Below are 19,123 nucleotides of genomic sequence, written 5' to 3'. Positions count from 1 at the left end.
TATGTGGACATGAAAAGCGAAAAACCAATCCATTTTTGACACAGAAAAGTTTGAACGGGTCATTATCAAATTCGCGACCATGGTCACTTTGAAAGGATTTTATGGGACGTTCAAATTGAGTGAGCACATATTGTCGAAAATTAAGGAAGGTTTGAAAAGCTTGAGACTTGTAAACAAGAGGAATTGTCCACACATAATGAGTGTAATCATCTAATAACACTAAATAGTATTTATGACCTTTATCACTACGAATGGGAGAAGTCCACAAATCAGCATGAATAATATCAAACGCAGAAAAGGTAGTACTATTAGAATTATTAAAAGGCAAACAAACATGTTTTTCCAATTGACAACCTATGCATAAATTGGAGTCTTCCTCCTTATTACAATCAATAAAATTTTTACTCCTAAGAAAGCTTAAAGTGGGTGCTCCGGGATGTCCTAAGCGATTGTGCCATGTGGTTGGAGATAAGGCAGTGAGTGATGTAGCTAGACAGGTGGATGGTGTGTTTGTGACTGGATAAAGGTCCCCCGTGCTATTGCACCTGGCTAGAATTCTCCCCGTTCGTAGATTCTTCACAGAAAAACCACTTGGATCAAATTCTATAGACACAGAATTATCATTGGTAAATTTACGAACAGAAATTAAGTTTTTAATAATTTGGGGAGCTAAATAAACATCACGAAGGGCAAGGGATTTATTAGTAATGCTAGAATGACCATAACCCGTAATTGGAATGCGATGATCGTTTCCTACTTGAATATGATTATTTGTGCTTAAATTAAAAAGGGGTAAGAGATTACCAGCATTATTGGTCATGTGGGAGGTTGCACCGGAATCCATATACCAAGCCGGGTCATAGTTTTGTAATCCCATCGTAGCAAAAGCATTCCCGAGGTCCGTGGGTGTCATACTCGAATTGGGGTCCGAGCCTTGAGCATAATTAGGCTGCTGAAATTGCTGGTAGGTGTAAGCAGTTGGGCTTGGCCCAACATGGTAAGCAGCAGGAGGCCTAGCAGATGGAGGCCGTTGCATAGCCCATTGTTGCTGCGGGTATGGGCACGGGGCCTGGCCCCATTGTGGTGCCCCTGGCTGGGCTTGAGGGTGCTGCGGTGGTGGACCAGCCTATTGAGGTTGGCCCCACTGTGGTGCCCCTTGCTGCGGCTGGGGTTGCTGCTGTTGTTGCGTGCCTCTACCGCGACCTTTTCCGCGGCCACCAGAACCTCCACCTCGACCTTGTGACTGCCCCTGCTGTTGTTGAGAAGAAGAAGCGGCCTGCTGTGAGGGACTGCTGGATTGCGCCACAAAGGAGGAAGGTGCTGCAGAGTTGTCGTTGGCACGACGTGATTCCTCAAGCAAGAGTCTGGATCTTGCGGTTTCAAACAGAGGTAAAGGGTCCGTTTGTTGAATCATAGCAGCCACCGTGTCAAAATCAGTATTTACGAGCCCCGAGACCAAGCGAATCACCAATTTTTGCTCCGACACCGGTTGATCAACATTGGCCAGTTGATCCTTTAAATTCTTCAATTCACGACAATATGAAGAAATATCTGGAAAATTTGAGAGATGTAAGGCGTTAAACTGATTTTCAAGATATAAGATATTTACAAATATTCACAAAATATATCTCCTACTATAACAGAATAACTAGAATATCTATCGTATATTCTATCAGCCCTTTTATGAATAGCAAAGTTTCTTATTTTTTCTTTCTAGATAGATGAGGGCATAATCTTACGAGAAGCTGTTCTTAATCTATTCCATGTATCTTACTTAAAAAAAAAAAAAAAAAAGACAAAGAAGATATAAAAGAAAGTCGCATCAGTATTACAGATAGCAATACATAACGTGGTGGTAAACTAGGTTTTTTTTAAACCGGGAGGTCCCAGGTTCAACCCTAACCCCAACATTTCATTTTTATTTTCTTCATTCATTTCACTCCGCCTCTTAACCTCTCTCATTTCCGTCTCTTTCGCCGGAGAATTGTCGGAATTCCAGAATTCCGGTAGGAATTCAGCTAAACGATGAAGTCATGCAACACAGTTCAGTTCACAAAGCAGCCATTCATCCCGGAAGATGATGCTAGTAAAATGTCAGTATTTTTTACTTTTTTTTTTTAATTTTATTTTGAAATTGTAGTTCACATTATACCAAAAAAAAAAAAAAAAAGCAGTAAATCGGAATTTGATTTTGCGTTTACGTTTGACTGAAATGCAGAGAAAGCGTCAAATTTTCGATGTTTTCGGCATCAGAAATGAGTAAAATTGCTGAAGTTGAAGTTTACCAAGGTGTTTATTATGATCAACAAAAAAGGCCGATTGCTAACGGTCTATTAGACCCCAAAATGGTGAAGTTTCTTACTCTTTGATAAATATCTGCTGATTTTGCTCTTTCTTTAGTAATTTAACATTGAATTCTTGGGTAGATTTTTTCTAGGTTGTTGATTTTACGTTTTAGCTTTCATTTCTTCAAAATATAAGCATTAGGGCGGCAAAATATATAAGGAAATGCAAGACGGAGCAATCGATACTATACTGAGCATCTTTTTTGTGTTTATATGGCGGGTTATTGCGCCGCACTCAGGGCGAGGCAAAATATATTGGGTAATGATATATGTAGCCGTTAGGGTTGTAAAATAAGCGTTTAATATACGTGATAGTATCTCATGTAGATTAGAAAAATGGATGAATATTTTTTTTTTTTTTGAAACAATAGTATAATGGATGAATATTACTATGTATCTATTCCGCATTTTGCTTTTTTTTTTTTTTTTTTTTTTTTTATATAGCCGTAAGGGGCCATGTATACCATTTTTTATACTTTGTATTTAAAACCAATAGACATGAACAGTAAAGCTGCTAATGCCGATGTGTCGTATACTTATACAAGCTATGGGTTTATTAGCGCTATTGTGCTCACTGTAAATAGATTTACCAATTAGTGGAATTATTTTGATGATTGTTAAAAGTAAAATTAAGTAAATGCCTTTTTAATACAAGTGTAACAGCACACAACACTATTATCTTAATGTGTGACTCAATATAATTTTTTTATTTTGAAAATGTTTGACTCAATATAATGTGAGGGAAAATTGCTACTAGAAGTGTAAAAATTGACCTTTTAAAAAATTATGAATATGTTAGGGGAAAGTGGGAGTAAAACCAATGACCAACCTGTTAATAATGAATTACTACCTGGCAATTCATTGGAAGTCGATTACAAAATATAATAGTGAAATTATAATTGACTTGATGCTAAAAAGGTTAATCATGATATAAAAACTCGATATTTTAAAGTGTCATGTTCAAGATGTCACATTACAAATCTACAATTAGTCAGGATAAATTATACAAGTATAAAATAGTACTCAGCAGTGTTTAGCAACATTTTCTTGATATGATACTGAAAAACAGAGTGATAAAAAATATATAATGATATAACATCATTATATTTTATGAAATTGGTAGGTTATTGTTGTCATTATATATTTAACACTCCCTCTAGTTCAATGAATAAGCTTCAACACAACCAAAATAAGAAGGTACATAAAGAACTGATTACACCTTTAAGATTTAACCCATGTGATCATAAGGAACATCTTACTGATCTCGGAATTGGTACGAAGACTATGGAGTAGACTAGTAGAGGAGCCTCTTGATATGCTTGGTCATTTATTTTTACATTGTGTATGCTTTTCCAGTCATTACTTAATACGTTCTATTTTGTTAGGGGCCTACCAACAAAATGGCTGGTATTTGTGCAACATGTCATGCAAAATTCGAAGACTGTCAAGGTCATTATGGATATCTGGCTCTTGCCCTTCCTGTTTTCAATATTGGATATATTGGTGCCATTCGAGATGTTTTGAGGTGTATTTGTAAGGTATCTTCTACGCTGTAATGCTGTATATCTCTATAGATTTGACTTCTGCTCTCAGGTTCTTGATTCTCCTTTTCACCCTTTCTGCTTTGAAATCTAACAATTTTCAGTTGGATCATGCTGGAAAAGCATGCTAGTTTTTGGCAAGTTGAAATAATGCTGTGCTTGCAGGCTGCCTCTCGTGTATTAGGGAGTTTTTGCTCAGAGTATTAGGATTGATGCCAGTTGACCTACATGCATACTGTAGTATTCCTTCCTAGAATTGGTGTATTACTGCAGTATGCTAAAGTTTACAAACTGCAGAACTTTCAGGATATTAATGTATGATGTCTATATCATGTCAAATGGGGAGAATCATTATGCTTTCGTCAGAGGAGTGTAGTCGAGGAGAATGAAAGATTATGGGTGTTTTATGGCATAGAATTTGTGGAGATAAGTTGTATTGAGGGGAAAAATTGAGAAAGTAGTAAAAATACAAATATAAATAGTTAAATCGTGATTGTTGGTTGAATGTATAGTTTTTTTTTTTTTTTTTTTTTTTTTTTTTTTTTTTTTTTTTTTTTTTTTTTTCTTGGCTGTGCTACTTCCTGACGTCTAAATTCAAAATTTTATGATCTATCTCCTAAGTGAATTCATTGTTCTTTTTAAAATCTTTGTGCTACATCCTGACTTCTAAAATCAAAATTTTATGAACTGTTTTCTAGAGCTTATTCTCTTTAACCTTTAGTGAGTTCATAGTTTTTTTTTTTTTTTCAAGAAGAAGTATGAACGGGAATTACTCATTAGCAAGATGATAAAATATATTTTAGCTCTTTTTTTTATTGTGTGTGTGCGTGCATTCGCATGTGGTAATGTAGTCACGATGATGGTCCGGCAAGATATACAGAGAAATATGTTCTTATAGTTTTCTTGTTCATCTCTGTACGCAAATCTTTATTTGATTCCTTGTCATGCATTTCATATCAAATTTTTATACTTGTTCTTTTTCTCAGTCTTGTTCACGTATTCTGCTGCCTGAGAAAGATCGTCTCGAATATCTGAAAAAGATGAGGAAAGCTGATGTATTGCACAAAATTGATATGAAGAAAAAGATTATGAAGAGGTTTTCCAACTTAAAAAAAATAAATTGCTCCAGATGCGGACATGTGAATGGTATGATCCTTCATCCCTAGCTTGTAAAAGAGTGGAAAGACTTCTGTCTATTTGTGTACGTTTAATATCTGTATCTTTGTCTCCCTCTCCCTGCTTTTCCCTCTTTGTACATTGGTCTCCTGCAGTCTTGATTGTTTGCGAAGTAGCAACTACTGTGACCGACCAAACAGATACTGAGAAAATTATCTTCTGAAAGGGATTTTTCCCCCGTTATACTCTTTTACACCCGAAGAAAATGTATAATATGCTTCCTGGATTCTTGGAAACAAATTTTCTTAGGATATACTATGTAATTTTGTTACCTCCTCAAGGTAATATTCTACTAGTTAAAGGCTTCCGATTGCACTTTCTTAGATACGTAGTATTTTAAACAAGCCCCCTCATTTCCTTCCTCTCTATACACCCCCTCCCCTTCCCACTCACGAAGATATTTAAAGTTCTTCTAACTTCCTTAGATATTTTACACAAGCCTCCCATTTCCTTCCTTTCCCTCCTCCCCAGTCCCCACATACACATACAAACTCACCAAAGATATTTAAAGTTCTCCCAAATGTAGGTTTTGGCTCAGAAACATCTCATTTGACTTTTGACACTGTTCCCAAATTGGGATATGTTATATTCCAGTATATATAACAAAATACAATATCGACAGGAAGATATATCCCAGTGTATGTACTAGACAACTCTACATACATATATAATTTATGTATCAATTATTACTTTATCACACCCCCGTGGTTGAGGTTGAGGTCGGAGGGTGTTGGAATTTGAGACTGGACTGGAAGTCTATGAGCTAAGTAGAAGGCAGATCTTTAGTGAAGATATCCGAAAAGATGAAGGAACGTGAAAAACATGAATTGACCATGGGCCACCTTTGCACAAACACAGTGGATTTCCATCTCAATGTGTTTGGTGTGTTGTTACTCTACAGGATTGAAGAATAAGTGAGGTATAAAATTTCGATAACAGGTAGGGAAATGGAGACATGGCACACTGCCTATAGTGAATTCGGTGGAATTGGTTACAAGATGTTAGTGTGCTTTGACCAAGTCAAGTCCAAAAGCTTTGCTTAAGGAAGCCTTAATAGCACTGCCTTCTTGATTTAGTTTTTCTGCAGATTATTTAGGATAAGGCAACAAAAAAAATTTAAGGTGCAATTTGTTACCCAGACAATTCAGGGAGTCAAGGTGACCTACAATAAAATAGGATCATGCCAAGAAACAAAACCAAAAACATAAGAAGTAAATAATTAGCTACTGAAGTTGATTACAGTCATAAGCAAAGGATTTAAAGTTAAGCTACCTAGTTGATAATCGTAGTAGCTAGTAAACTGAGAATCTGAGGTAACGTTAATTTCAGTCAAATTTAGCAGATAATTTATAGATTAAGCGCCAAAAGCAGTTGTGCTTGGAGATTTAAAGGATGAGAACGGTTGGCACTCAGTCGGAAAAAAAAGTCATTGGTATGAAAGTTCCATCAAGAGCAGTTTTGTAATTTAGGGTTTTCGGTAGAAAATACACAACACCTAAAAAAAAATGAATTACGTTCCTTGGTTTTTCTAAGTCTAGAGCTAGCATAGCACTCTAAGCAAGCCTAGATTAGTTTAGCATATGAATAGCTACTTAGTACTTTACTGAAGGTATCAATCAGGTTTAATCTCCAACTGTAATTCAAGGCGAAGTCAATTATTTATCTAAGTACTCTTGTTGTGCAGCCTGCTTTATTCAATGTTAATCTTTGTATAACTGCTTTTGAATTAAATCTTGATTCAATATGGTAATCAAAGGTCTTAACTCATAAAGACTAATTATCCACAAAGGCATACCCCTAAAGCACATTCGACCCTCAGAAGATAGGGTGCTGTTTGTTTTTTTTGCGTTAACAAATGGGTGTTTCGTTTCTACACCTTTTGCAATGTGATTATTATTATTTGTTACTTGTTTTAAGTGTTGATGGATAGATGATATCTTTTTCTATGGGGAAGGTTCACTTATAGTTTCCAGCTAATTTTATATTTTTCAGGAAAAGTGACGAAGGGTGCTTCACCATTGGCGGTAGTTCATCGTTCCCAAAATCAGAATAGTGTTGATGAAGGCAGAGAAACATCCATTTGTAATATTATACATCCACATGATGCACTCTTCTTATTCAACCAAATGTTGGATCAGGTGAAATCTTGTCTTTATGTGCCTGACACATTTTGTCTTGTATATGTATGTATATGCTAATATAATTTTGGGTATTTGGTTTTTGGAAGTTTAATTGGTTTGGGAAACTAGTTATTTGTTTCTTACGAATTGGTTATGTTGCCTTATTCTAGGGTGCACAGAACTACAGATTCTTTAGTCTTTTGATTAAGCTCCAAGTTTGCGAACTAGTATATATAAACTTTATCCGAAATGAAAGAATGTTTTGATAATATCTTGCTGCTTCCATTTATCTTTGGAGTGATTGACCTTCTGACTTTCCATGAAATTTATTGAAAAGTAAAAGAGAACACATACTTGCACTCATCAGAGAGCTGACTTTTAGGGTAATCAACTGAATTTAATTGAATTAGAAAGTAGCATACTAACTGTGAAACAAAGGGTGTGGACTGCAATAAATCAATTTAGTTTCTTACAGTCCTTTTGATGAATAAAGGTTTTAAACTTGTTCTAAATTATGTATGTATGTATGTATGTTTTTTTTTTTTTTTTTTAAACTTGCAGGACTGTGAGCTACTCTGTCTTGCTGATAGACCAGAGAAGCTTATATTTACCAATATATTAGTTCCTCCAGTGGCCATTCGTCGTTCCGTTTTTGTGGATGGAGGAACTTTAAGGTTGGATCTATAGATTTATATATTTGTTACAATGCCTTTTTCTGCCTTTAATTTTTGTTTCTCCCATAATTTTTGGGCAAGGGGTCCCTTCTGCATTCAAGTAGCATTTCAATTCAGGCTTATTTATATAGTCGACCTGCATTATCAACCCTTGCAGCAATGAAAATCCCATTACTGAGAGGCTAAAGAGAATTATTCAAGCAAATGCTTGCCTTCGTCAGACAATGGAAGATTCATATAACGACCTTCGTTTTCTGGTGAGATAATTGTAATTTATTTTAAAATGCTCTTAGTAATAGGCTATTATTTTGACGAGGATCAGTTCTCCATGTTCAGGATCTGAATGTATTGTAACTAATACTATGAAATAGGTACATAAAGGCATAAAGCCTTTCATTATGAGCTTCAATGACTTTAAGTAGCTAATGGTTACAAACAAACAAAAAGAGTTGCATTGAACTTGGCCTGGCCATACTCCAATTTTGTTGCTGTAGCTATCTAAATTTTTTGATCAAAGCCTATGTACAATAATGTTTTTTGAAGCTAGATTCAGAAAAAAGTTGTTTTTTTTGGTATTGTGGTTGGAAACAAATGGTTGGACATTTCAGGGCAAAACTTCTAGCAGGAAGACGTAGTGGGATAGAGTGGGTTCTCTTGCCTCTTTGTAGTTTTTTCCTATGGCAATGTGTTTCCTGGCTTATGTAAGTGATACTTAGATACTCTGGAATGCTTTATAGTTTGTTAATTTTCATTCCAGAGAAATCCTGGCCTTCTTATGCTTATATATATATCCTTTGATTTCCTAAAACATAAAGCTGCTTATGTAAAGCACAAAATTTACTACTCAATACAAAGCTACTGACATTTGGATGATAGAAATATCCATCTTAATTGTCTCTTGTATTCTTCTTCATCTCCCGAAAAATTAAAAAACTTAATAGAGTTTCTAAGAGATGTAAAATTTGAGGCTTGGACAGCAATGCAATGAATTCTGCTAAAAATGGGGGGCTTAATTATCTCACTAAGACATGCTTCCATGTAGCAATATGGTGCATGTAGCAAGATTTGGATTGGGAGAAAAGAGGGAAGGGGGTAGGGGGGAGGGGAGGGCAGGGAGGGTGATATTCTAAATGTTATAACGATGTTTTAAAGCTGCTAAGATATTTTTTTTCTTAACTCGTAGTTTATAGGGAAACCGATGTCTTAGCTACTTCACGAGAAACAAGCAATAAAGGACTATTTAGTAAAATTGTAATTGGAAAACTTTCTGTTACTTTTGATGTTGAAAAATTGATTACCTTAGTGATAGTTTTGTGATTTATAAATCTAGGTGTTAATTTTGGTGGAAGAAATGGGTTTATCATTTCCAGGGAAGTAGGGACTGGTCATGTAAGCATGTTGGCATATCTGAATTTGTACTGATTAAATTTTGTTTAGGATGACTGGAATTATCTTCAAGTTGAAGTTGCTCAATACATAAACAGCGATGTTCGTGTTGCTTCACTACAATCTACGAAGCCATTGTCCGGGTTTGTTCAACGCTTAAAGGGAAAACAAGGACGTTTTCGTGAAAACCTGTCAGGGAAGCGTGTTGAGTTCACTGGAAGGACTGTCATATCTCCTGATCCTAATCTGAAAATTACAGAGGTCTAGATCTTTTTATTTTTTTTTAATTTTATTTTTTTATTTTTTTATAACTTCTACTTTGCAGCTAGTTGTTGTTCTTTATTAATTTTTATGTGATACAAACTAGACAAAATGACAATTGTTTCTTGCAGGTTGCAGTTCCACAACTAATGGCAACAATCTTGACTTATCCTGAGCTTGTCAACCATCACAACATAGAAAAATTGAAGCAGTATGTGCAAAATGGGCCAAAGAAGAATCCAGGTGCAAAGTTTGTAGTAGAATCCAATGCTGATAAGTGGTAAGCATTTCTGAAAACCATGCAAATTGTATAAACTGTAATTGGATTTGGAATATCTTAGTGACTGGTGAGGTTGTCTACGCTTCCATGCAGGGATTTGTCATTTGGTAACAGAAAAAGAATAGCTGATGGACTGAATTTTGGTGACATAGTTCATCGTTTCTTGGAAGATGGTGATGTTCTTCTTTTTAACAGGCAACCAAGTTTGCATCGGATGTCTATGATGTGCCATAGGGTGAAGGCTAATTTCTAACTTTTTTTAAAAAAAAATTATGTAATGAATGCCCAATCCAGTATTGATTCATAAGTGCAATGTTTGTAGGCTAGAATAATGCCATGGAAGACGTTGTGATTCAATGAATCTGTTTGCAATCCTTACAATGCTGATTTTGATGGTGACGAGATGAATATTCATATCCCACAAAACGAAGAGGCTAGAGCAGAGGCTTTAATGTTGATGGCGGTAAACTTGATTTCCAATATTATACACTGTTTATCACTAACCTGTAAGGCATATGCCCCATAAGTAGATTCTTCTTGAAATAAGTTGTGAATGAAATATCAAATTCCTCATGATTTTGCAGTCTCAAATTGATTTTTTTTAATTTTTTTTTATATTATTATTTTTTTATGTTGAACAATGACACTTTCTCTGTTCTTGATAATTTGACTCACTTTTTGTTTTGGTCTGTTTTACAAAGTTTGACTCACTTTTTGTTATTCTTAGTAACCCCGTATTAATACTTTACCCCCCACCCCCCTTACTCCACAATATTTACATCTTTTTGGTCATTCCCTCTTACTGTATTCACCTATCTTTTAGTCCCACCCACTACTTTATTCGATCTCTCTTACTTTATCCACCTTATTCTTACAGAATTTCACCTTTTTTAAACTTTCGTAGGCACAAGAGTTTACTGAGTCGAACTATCAAGAATGGAGGAAGTGCATGGGCCTAACATATATGAAGGATCCTTGTCGTCTTGCTTGGAATGTTATCCCTAGTCTCTTTGATCAATCCTCATATATATCTAAGAGGAAGCTTGATATGTATTTTTGGTACCGATGCAATCTTGTAAAGCAAATGACACTAAAAATTCCAATTGTTACCCTTTATTGTAAGTAGCTGTAAATTTGAAATGGTCTGAGTGAGAGGGTAATTGTTTTGAGCTTATTTGTTTTGTCTCGGTTTTCTTGTTAGGTGTTTTGGTGGTTATGTGATATACTCATTGTCTCATTCTTTTCTTGAAAGTTCCTTGGCTTTTGCATGGTCTCCAATGCATATCTTTGACCATTAATATTTTCTCTTACATATAAGTGAGTAGTATGAAAAGTTGAATTTATAACAAGATCCCAGATGCTGTTTTATTTCTTTTATATTATTCATTATTCATTAAATGCGGTCAATAATATTTTATTTTGACCGCATGAATAGTAAGTGGTCAAACATTCAGGAACGGTGCTAGTATATTATGTGGACATGGGCGCATAGCAGAAAATGGGCAGTTTGCTATTAATGTATTATTTTTGTAAAATTTTATTGCAGGTGGAAAACAATCTATGCACTCCTAAAAATGGAACTATTTTAGTTGCTTCGACTCAAGACTTTTTGACGTCGTCATTTCTCATTACAAGGAAGGATACATTTTATGATCGTGCAGCGTTTTCTCTTATTTGCACTTACATGGGAGATGGAATGGATGTGATTGATTTGCCAACACCAGCATTGATTAAGGTGTGTTGTGCCACCTTATGTCATTTAGTATTAAGAATTATGGGATATTTGATACTTTGCAGTCATATTTGCCTAATAAAATTTATGCTACATTGCACTTTGGAGGACAAGGTTTTTGGCTCTGTCATGTGTTGAAACAAGCCTTTTTTCTATGCTGCTTTTCGAGCAAATTACACTGTTAGAATTCCATATACAAACCTTGGTCAGTTTAGCAGACCAGGTTTCAATACTATGACAAAGACTCCTTATCTTTTACTATTCTTCCTCCCATCAATAATGTATCTTTATATGCAACTGTCTACCTGCTTTATGATTCGATGTGTCAAAAAAATTGAACTTGTCTTGGCAAACTTCTGCTTTGGTTTTGATTTTTTATTCACATAATTTGCTGTCATACTTGTTTGGAGGTTGAAAGCAATGGCTATTTAATGAGGTTGAAGTTCTTAATTTTCCGAGGGCCTTATAATGAAGATGTAAAAAGAAAAAGAAAATAGGTCCACATGTAAGTCGTAACCCTTGTGGAACAGGATTCTTGGGAAGCGAGCCTAAGGCTATTGAGATGATCAATTCTAAGGCTGAGTTTGTGCCCATAAAGAGCAGCCTGTGTTCTAATAGTAAGCTGAGGAAGGAGTTTAGAAAAGGCTCTGCTTAATTCTCTACCAACTATATTAATGCCAGCCTTGCTTAGTTCATTGTCTCCATGTTTCTTTTTCTTTAATTAATAGTTACTAGCCTCCAAAAAAGCATGGTTAGTCAAACAAAAAGGAGACACTTTCATGGCTTTCTGTTTAGGTGTTCAATTCCCCGTGAGATGCTATATGGGGCATTTTGATCATTTCTCCCAGAAGTCCAAGCTCTCAAATATTATTGCAAAATGTTTAAAATTTGCTGGCCATTCTGAGTTATATTATGAGATTTGCTGGGTTTTCCTTCACAAAAGAGCTATCAAGATTATAGTTGATCACTTGATTGACTATGTTGCGGGATATTTTGACTCTGATATTTTTCTGAATCTTTCTATCTTTTTCGTGGTAATTGAAATGGTTAATCATGCTTTAATTATTCTTCACCTGCTTATTGATTCAAATCTTGTGCTTCTGTTGCAGCCAATTGAGCTTTGGACTGGTAAACAGCTATTTGATGTTTTGCTGCGCCCACATGTGCAAATGAAAGTATTTGTTAATCTTACTGTAAAAGAGAAGATTTATTCCAGAGTTGAAGACAGAAAGACGGGTATTAGAGAGGAAACCATGTGTCCGAATGATGGTTTTGTTTATTTTCGCAATAGTGAGCTGATATCTGGACAATTAGGAAAAGCTACCTTAGGTGAGTATATAGTTTTCCTTCGCTTTCTTTTTTATTTTTATTTTTTGATAATTTATTTATTATATTATGATAGTTCGTGTTTAGTCCTCGTTATTTTGTTTTTTTATGACCTCTCTAGGTGGGAGTCTATATGGGGCATGAACATAACGTTGATGTTGCAAACCATCAAAATTTGTTTTTAAATTTAAGTCTCTTTGGGTTGATGATCTTTTGTGGTTTAGCCACTATTTGGTGTTTGCATTTGTCATCCATTTGCAACGAAGTTGAAAGTCTATGATAGGAAAGTTATCAACTTCATAGACCAAGTCAGATGTCTTGGTGTTTTGCTGAATGGTCCTATTTTGCATTACTCAGTTATCTTTCAGATTGAAGGTCTTGTTGGAAACAATGTCTATGCAGTTGTAGGGGAAATCACACTGTATATCTAAACTCCGTATGACCGTATCCCACCACTTTTATGTTGTAGGTATCAAAGTCAGGATAAATGGTTCCTTAGAGTTAGAGATAGATGATATCTCAACATTTTCAAATAACTGCTACATTTCTCCTCGTCACATGAGTTTCCTTCATGTTTGTGCCATTGCCTATGGTGGCAGTTTCTGTAACTTTGCTTCCTTTGGATCTTGGCTTAGGGATTGGGCTATTTGTTACTGTATGTTCCATTGGTCTTGATCACATTACTTTGAAACCTTTCTTTAATTTTAAAGAGTTCACTCTTGTTTTTATTTGAACTCTTATGTAAGAATCCGTCTCGAAATCCCCTTATTGTTTTATTATTATGCCCTTACATGAATAATCAAGCCATTTATTGAAATTTCCAGGGAATGGTAATAAAGTTGGTCTTTTCTCTGTTCTTGTTCGGGATTATAATGCATATGCTGCTGCAGCTTGCATGAATCGGCTGGCAAAATTAAGGCTAGTACTATTCTTTCATTTTATCTAGCAGATGATGGATTGTGTTTATTTTCATCATTTCAGATTTACAAGTAATATGCATTTGAACGTGCACAATTTTGACAACTGAATGATTCTACCTCCATTACCAATAGTGGGTATCACTTCGAAGAAAATGAAAGAAAATTATGTATCACGCGTTTTAATATAACTTCATTATAGATTAAATCTGGAAATTAAGGAATAGTGAAAAAATGCTAGTGTGAGGCTAAATAGCCCATAATAGGCATAAAAGATGATATAATCATCCGTTGTGACATATAACCCATATCATGTATGAGTGGCTGGTAGTCTTAATAAGAAAATATATGAAAAAGGAAAAATAATCCTCTGATTACTATTGCTTTCCACACCCTCTATATATTTCAAAGATGACTCTCATTCCCCATCCCTGAATTCCACCAGCTTTTGCTCCTAGGCAATATTCCCACTGTCATCTCAAGCTGCCTTTTTCATTTTTTTGTCCACATGTTGCATAGGTCAGTCTAAAGGGTATTATGGGCTGGGTGATAGTTCTTACTAAATCTTATATTACAGTATATGCAAATAAGCTTGTACATAAATCCTAGACAAATCTGACAAATTTTTATGATCTGATCAAACTAAATTAAATAGTTGTAACAATACTAATTTTGGTATTGGTCTAATGCTGTAATCATTATTTATTAATCAATTTTTGGATTAGGATAGTGAAAACTCTTCTTGACTAGTGAAAATATGCATTTGCTTGATTTTAAAATTTTTACTTATTTAGCATCATCTTTGCTGTTATTGTCATTTCTGTCATCCTATTCAATCTCTTCATGTTCTTAGATATTTGTTCTCATTGTGTAAGTCTCAACAAGCATCTTCTAGTTCTGCCTAAATGTAATATTCTGTTGTTTTCCTCCCAACAGTGCTAGGTGGATTGGTAATCATGGGTTTTCGATCGGCATTGATGATGTCCAACCTGGAAAAAATCTGACTCAACGGAAGGAAGGCATTATATCAAATGGAGAATGTGATAAGCTAATCAAGTCCTTTAGTGAGGGAAAGCTGTCTCTCATGCCTGGCTTTGATGCTGCACAAACTCTAGAGGCTAAAATAACAGGTGAATTAAATAGCATGCGTGAAGCAGCGGGAAAGGTAATGCTCCCTCCCTCAAACCCACCCCCCCCCCCCCCCCCCCAAAAAAAAATTACACACACAGGCAGAGCGAAACGTGAACTAATTCATATTTAGTAATCACTAGTCAATATACGTTACCATAGGTAACCTCACCTCTTCAAAAAAGAAGAGAAACCCTCTCATGTGCTGTTGCATCCACCTAGCTCATAATATTAGTGCTTAAACCCTCTCATGTTTCTCACATCTAATTCTTACGCTGGGTAACTTCCTGTCGATTGGCTACAATAAGAACAATGGTTAGCAATATTCTCCTATGGTCTGTAATAGGATTTCATACATGTTGAAAGCTGGGAAAACATGTACAAAGCCTTTTCTGGATCCAATTGATACCATTATGGATGGATTCTGAAGACATAATTTTCACGAGACATCTAATTCTATCATATCTTTTTATCTTCACCTTTTTTGGAAGGAGAGAGTAAAGCAGGTGATCAAGAATTCAAGATTGCTTATTTTCTAATGATTTAGGAAGCACTTCAAGCTGATTATTTTTATGTTTTTGTGGTATCTAGGTTTGTATGGAAGAGCTTCACTGGAGGAACAGTCCCTTGATAATGTCACAATGTGGTTCAAAAGGTTCACCAATTAACATTAGCCAAATGGTTGCCTGTGTTGGTCAGAAAGCAGTTGGAGGCCGTCGAGCTCCAGATGGCTTCATTGATTGTAGTCTGCCACATTTTCATAGAAAATCCAAGGCCCCTGAGGTATGTTTAAGCTTAGCTTGTTGTTCAGTTCATCTTGAACTTTTTTTTTCTTTTTTTGATGTAGTTTCTTGTTATCTTCAAGAGAAAAGTAGGGAAGATACACGGAGTTATATGGTTTGAGGACATGTGTTTGAAAAAATATTGTACATATATTGTTATCCTCTATCTTTCAATAGTCTTTTGTTCTCTTCAAGTGAATGCAAAAAGGATACATGGAGTTGCTCCATGGTATTTTGAAACAAGTGAAAAGCTGGGGTTCCTAAACATTCTTATGTCTAAGGAAAAGAGTGTGGGGTTTGGAGACAATAAAAAAAATACTTAAAAAAAAGTAGATGCCTGAACCAATATGAAAATCCATGTCACTTATGCTGACCTGTTTAATAGAGGTAGAAAATCATTGTGACCTATTTGGGAAAGTTATTCTCAAATTTAGGATTTAAGTGTAGACACCTCAAATATGGGATTTATAATGCCAAGATTTCCTTGTTTTTCTTCATACTTGTGTACTACATATGAAGCACTTCTTAGTTCTTACCATTTTTTTAAAAACCTCAATGTGCTAGATTATTGTAAATTTGTAACGATAGTGCATTTTGTTTCATATATGATAATCTTTTTTTCATGTAATTTATATACAGGCTAAGGGATTTGTTGCAAACTCAGTTTACACTGGCTTGACAGCTACAGAATTCTTTTTCCATACAATGGGAGGACGAGAAGGTCTTGTAGATACAGCTGTATGTCCTTTCTGGTTTATATGGTTTTTTCCCAATATATTCTTTGGATGTAATCTTTGAAGCTTTCAGTTTTAATTTTGTTTTTCCCAAGGGAAGTGATGTTTTTGGGTTTAGGTCTATTAGTTTATTCTATGCTAAAATAACCATACTGCTGTTTTTTGGTTTATCTCTAAGATGACTAATGAGAGCCATAGTTTCTCAAGCCTAACACATGGTCTATTCAAATGCCATATATACCACTATCTTAGCAACCCTAAGGAGACTTCTGGGAAATAAAAAATAATACAAAGAAAAAACCCTCAAAGTAACTCCTGTTTGGGGTGAATTTTGTAAGGGGTGAAATTATGCAGCCTGATCTACATATTTACAGAGCGGCTTGTTGGCTATAGCCATTACCCATGGAATGGCAAAGCAGTTGAGACCATGAATCCAGAAAGTACTTAAATTTACTACATCTAAACAGTAAGAGCTAGAGGAAAATTTATATAACATTTTTAGTAGTAGACACCATCAATTAAATAAGGCGTACTGAGTTTATTGTAACAGAATTAGTCTTGTTGAAAAACTGTAAGAAAAACAGATTTACTGTAATACATGAGAAATTCTTGATGACGGAGAGATATTTCTTACATAAGATATTTTTATCCTTTTTCAGTGTATCATACTCTTTTTCCTTGGGTGAAAGATAATTTTTGATCACTTATAAGAATTAGTTGTGGGGCATGATTAACAATTTCATTTCTTTTAATCTTGTAAAATCTTCCAGTGCACTTATCACTTCGTATCAATGGCATTTATTTATGCTGATGCCTAGTTATTTGGAAAATTTCACAGGTAAAAACTGCTACTACTGGTTATATGTCTCGTAGACTGATTAAATGCTTAGAGGACCTAGTTGTTCAATATGACATGACTGTACGAAATTCTAGTGGATTTGTCATTCAATTTTTGTATGGTGATGATGGAATGGATCCATCTCAAATGGAAGGAAATGAAGGGTTTCCTCTGGATTTTGAGAGATTGCAGTTGAAAGTGGAGGTATGCTCTTTGGCTTCAGCTTAGATATCTGAATTTTCATTCTAATTTATTGATATTTGGTGACAGTTTCCTAATCTGCCAATTTTATACAGGCTACTTGTCCTGCTGGAAGATGTGAAAAATTGTCTCCTTCAGAAATTTCTGAAATTATAAACAAAAGGCTTTCAAAAGATGATGTGACTTCTTATGGTGCTGGGTCTGATGCCTTTAAGAAGAAGTTGTTGGAGTTCTTCGAAAAATTGGGCCAAAGAAGGTGCTGTGTATCTATAAAGCAGCTAAAGGTATTTTTTCTAATAATTTAAGACAAATAAATTTCGGTAATCAAACAGTGCATCTATAGAGGATGAAGAGCCCTACAGGGGTAAGGGGGATCACTTAAAGGATATATTCCACGGAGTAGCAGTTGATGAGAAACAAGATAGACTACTTTAGTATTCTATACCACAGTCCACATACAAATGCTTTTACTGCTATTACTACTATCCTGAATTACATCATCATTAATTAAAATTTTCTTATAAGCTGGCCCCATGGCTCTCATCCATGCATGCACGTTTTCTTTTATACTCCTTGTTCATTGTGCAAATTGCCAATTTTTTTTTTTTTTTTTATTTTTTATTTTTTAAAATCTAATTTAGTTCGTTAGTTATTTATTTATTATTATAATTTTTATTGGAGTGACTTTATTTATACACAAATTTAGGTAGCAATGGTTAAAGATTAATCATTTTGATTGTGGAAAAGCAAGGGTGAAGTTTTTTATGAGAGGGAGGGATTATACTGTTTCAAAAAAATATTGATACTGAATTATATCCCATAGGTAGTTCCCACACATCCATCTCAATCTAGTCATTGCTGCTATACTCATATTTAACATGATCCAACTTGAACACCCAACATTCGGACTCTATAATAATATTTGTATGATGGCCATCTTTTAGAATTATCCTTTTGACCTTAGTCCTTAGAGGTATGGTATGGTTGGCAAATGTCTTCAATTCTTTGTAAAATCAATCTAAAGAGCTTAACATACTCAGTTTGGGTAACTCCTTACCATCTAATTTACTACATTTTTGCTTGGTCCCCTCTCAATTCTAATATGACACTTTGGTGTACCTAACTTTACTTGTAACTTTTTTCTATATTGATTCAACAAGCATTAACTCCAAGCATAATAACCTCCACCAATAGGATATCCGTGGTATCTTATACTGAATTAGCAGTTTCACTAGTCTAAAACTACTGCAAAGAGGTAAAGACTTAAAGCATGTCTTTGTATTATCTAATTGTAAATTTGTATTAGCAAAATCCTACTTTACTCCTACTAGGTAATGTACCCCGGTAAGGACTTAAAGCATGTTTGTGGTGTTATTTAATTGTATATTTGTATTAGCAAAATCTCACTTTACGCCTACAAGAGTATCATTATTGGTTATTGTTTATAGTTTTTAATCCCTTGATCTACTCCCAACTTTGATAGTCAAAGTATATCCCTTATTATTAGCTAATGTACCCGGTCATATATTGTACCTACTACCTAGTCGTAGTTTTGTGATGTTTTTTTTACTCTAATCTTGTATTATAAATACTCTTGTATACTCATCAATATAAAAAGGCTTTCTCATAACTCTGTCAACTTTTTTTTTATAAATTTTGGATTTGCAGCTCCTTTGATGCAT

At 34.9% G+C, this 19,123-nt stretch overlaps 1 pseudogene across 1 annotated transcript; it reads left to right on the top strand.

Moving 5' to 3' along the window:
• The first annotated feature begins 1,870 nt into the window (after nt 1-1,870).
• On the top strand, nt 1,871-18,362 carry LOC145590899 (DNA-directed RNA polymerase III subunit 1-like; annotated as a pseudogene). Its single transcript, XR_014102198.1, has 19 exons — nt 1,871-2,093; nt 2,219-2,348; nt 3,731-3,883; nt 4,873-5,032; nt 7,055-7,200; nt 7,744-7,856; nt 8,014-8,113; nt 9,294-9,503; nt 9,635-9,783; nt 9,877-10,018; nt 10,106-10,246; nt 11,330-11,518; nt 12,625-12,844; nt 13,666-13,759; nt 14,695-14,923; nt 15,478-15,669; nt 16,308-16,406; nt 17,241-17,444; nt 17,537-18,362. The product of XR_014102198.1 is annotated as a DNA-directed RNA polymerase III subunit 1-like (transcript).
• Nucleotides 18,363-19,123: the final 761 nt, after the last annotated feature.

The sequence above is a fragment of the Chenopodium album genome, chromosome 18 (assembly GCF_948465745.1).
Source record: "Chenopodium album chromosome 18, dcCheAlbu1.1, whole genome shotgun sequence".
Lineage (NCBI taxonomy): Eukaryota > Viridiplantae > Streptophyta > Magnoliopsida > Caryophyllales > Amaranthaceae > Chenopodium > Chenopodium album.
This window is presented reverse-complemented; position numbering and strand designations above follow the sequence as displayed.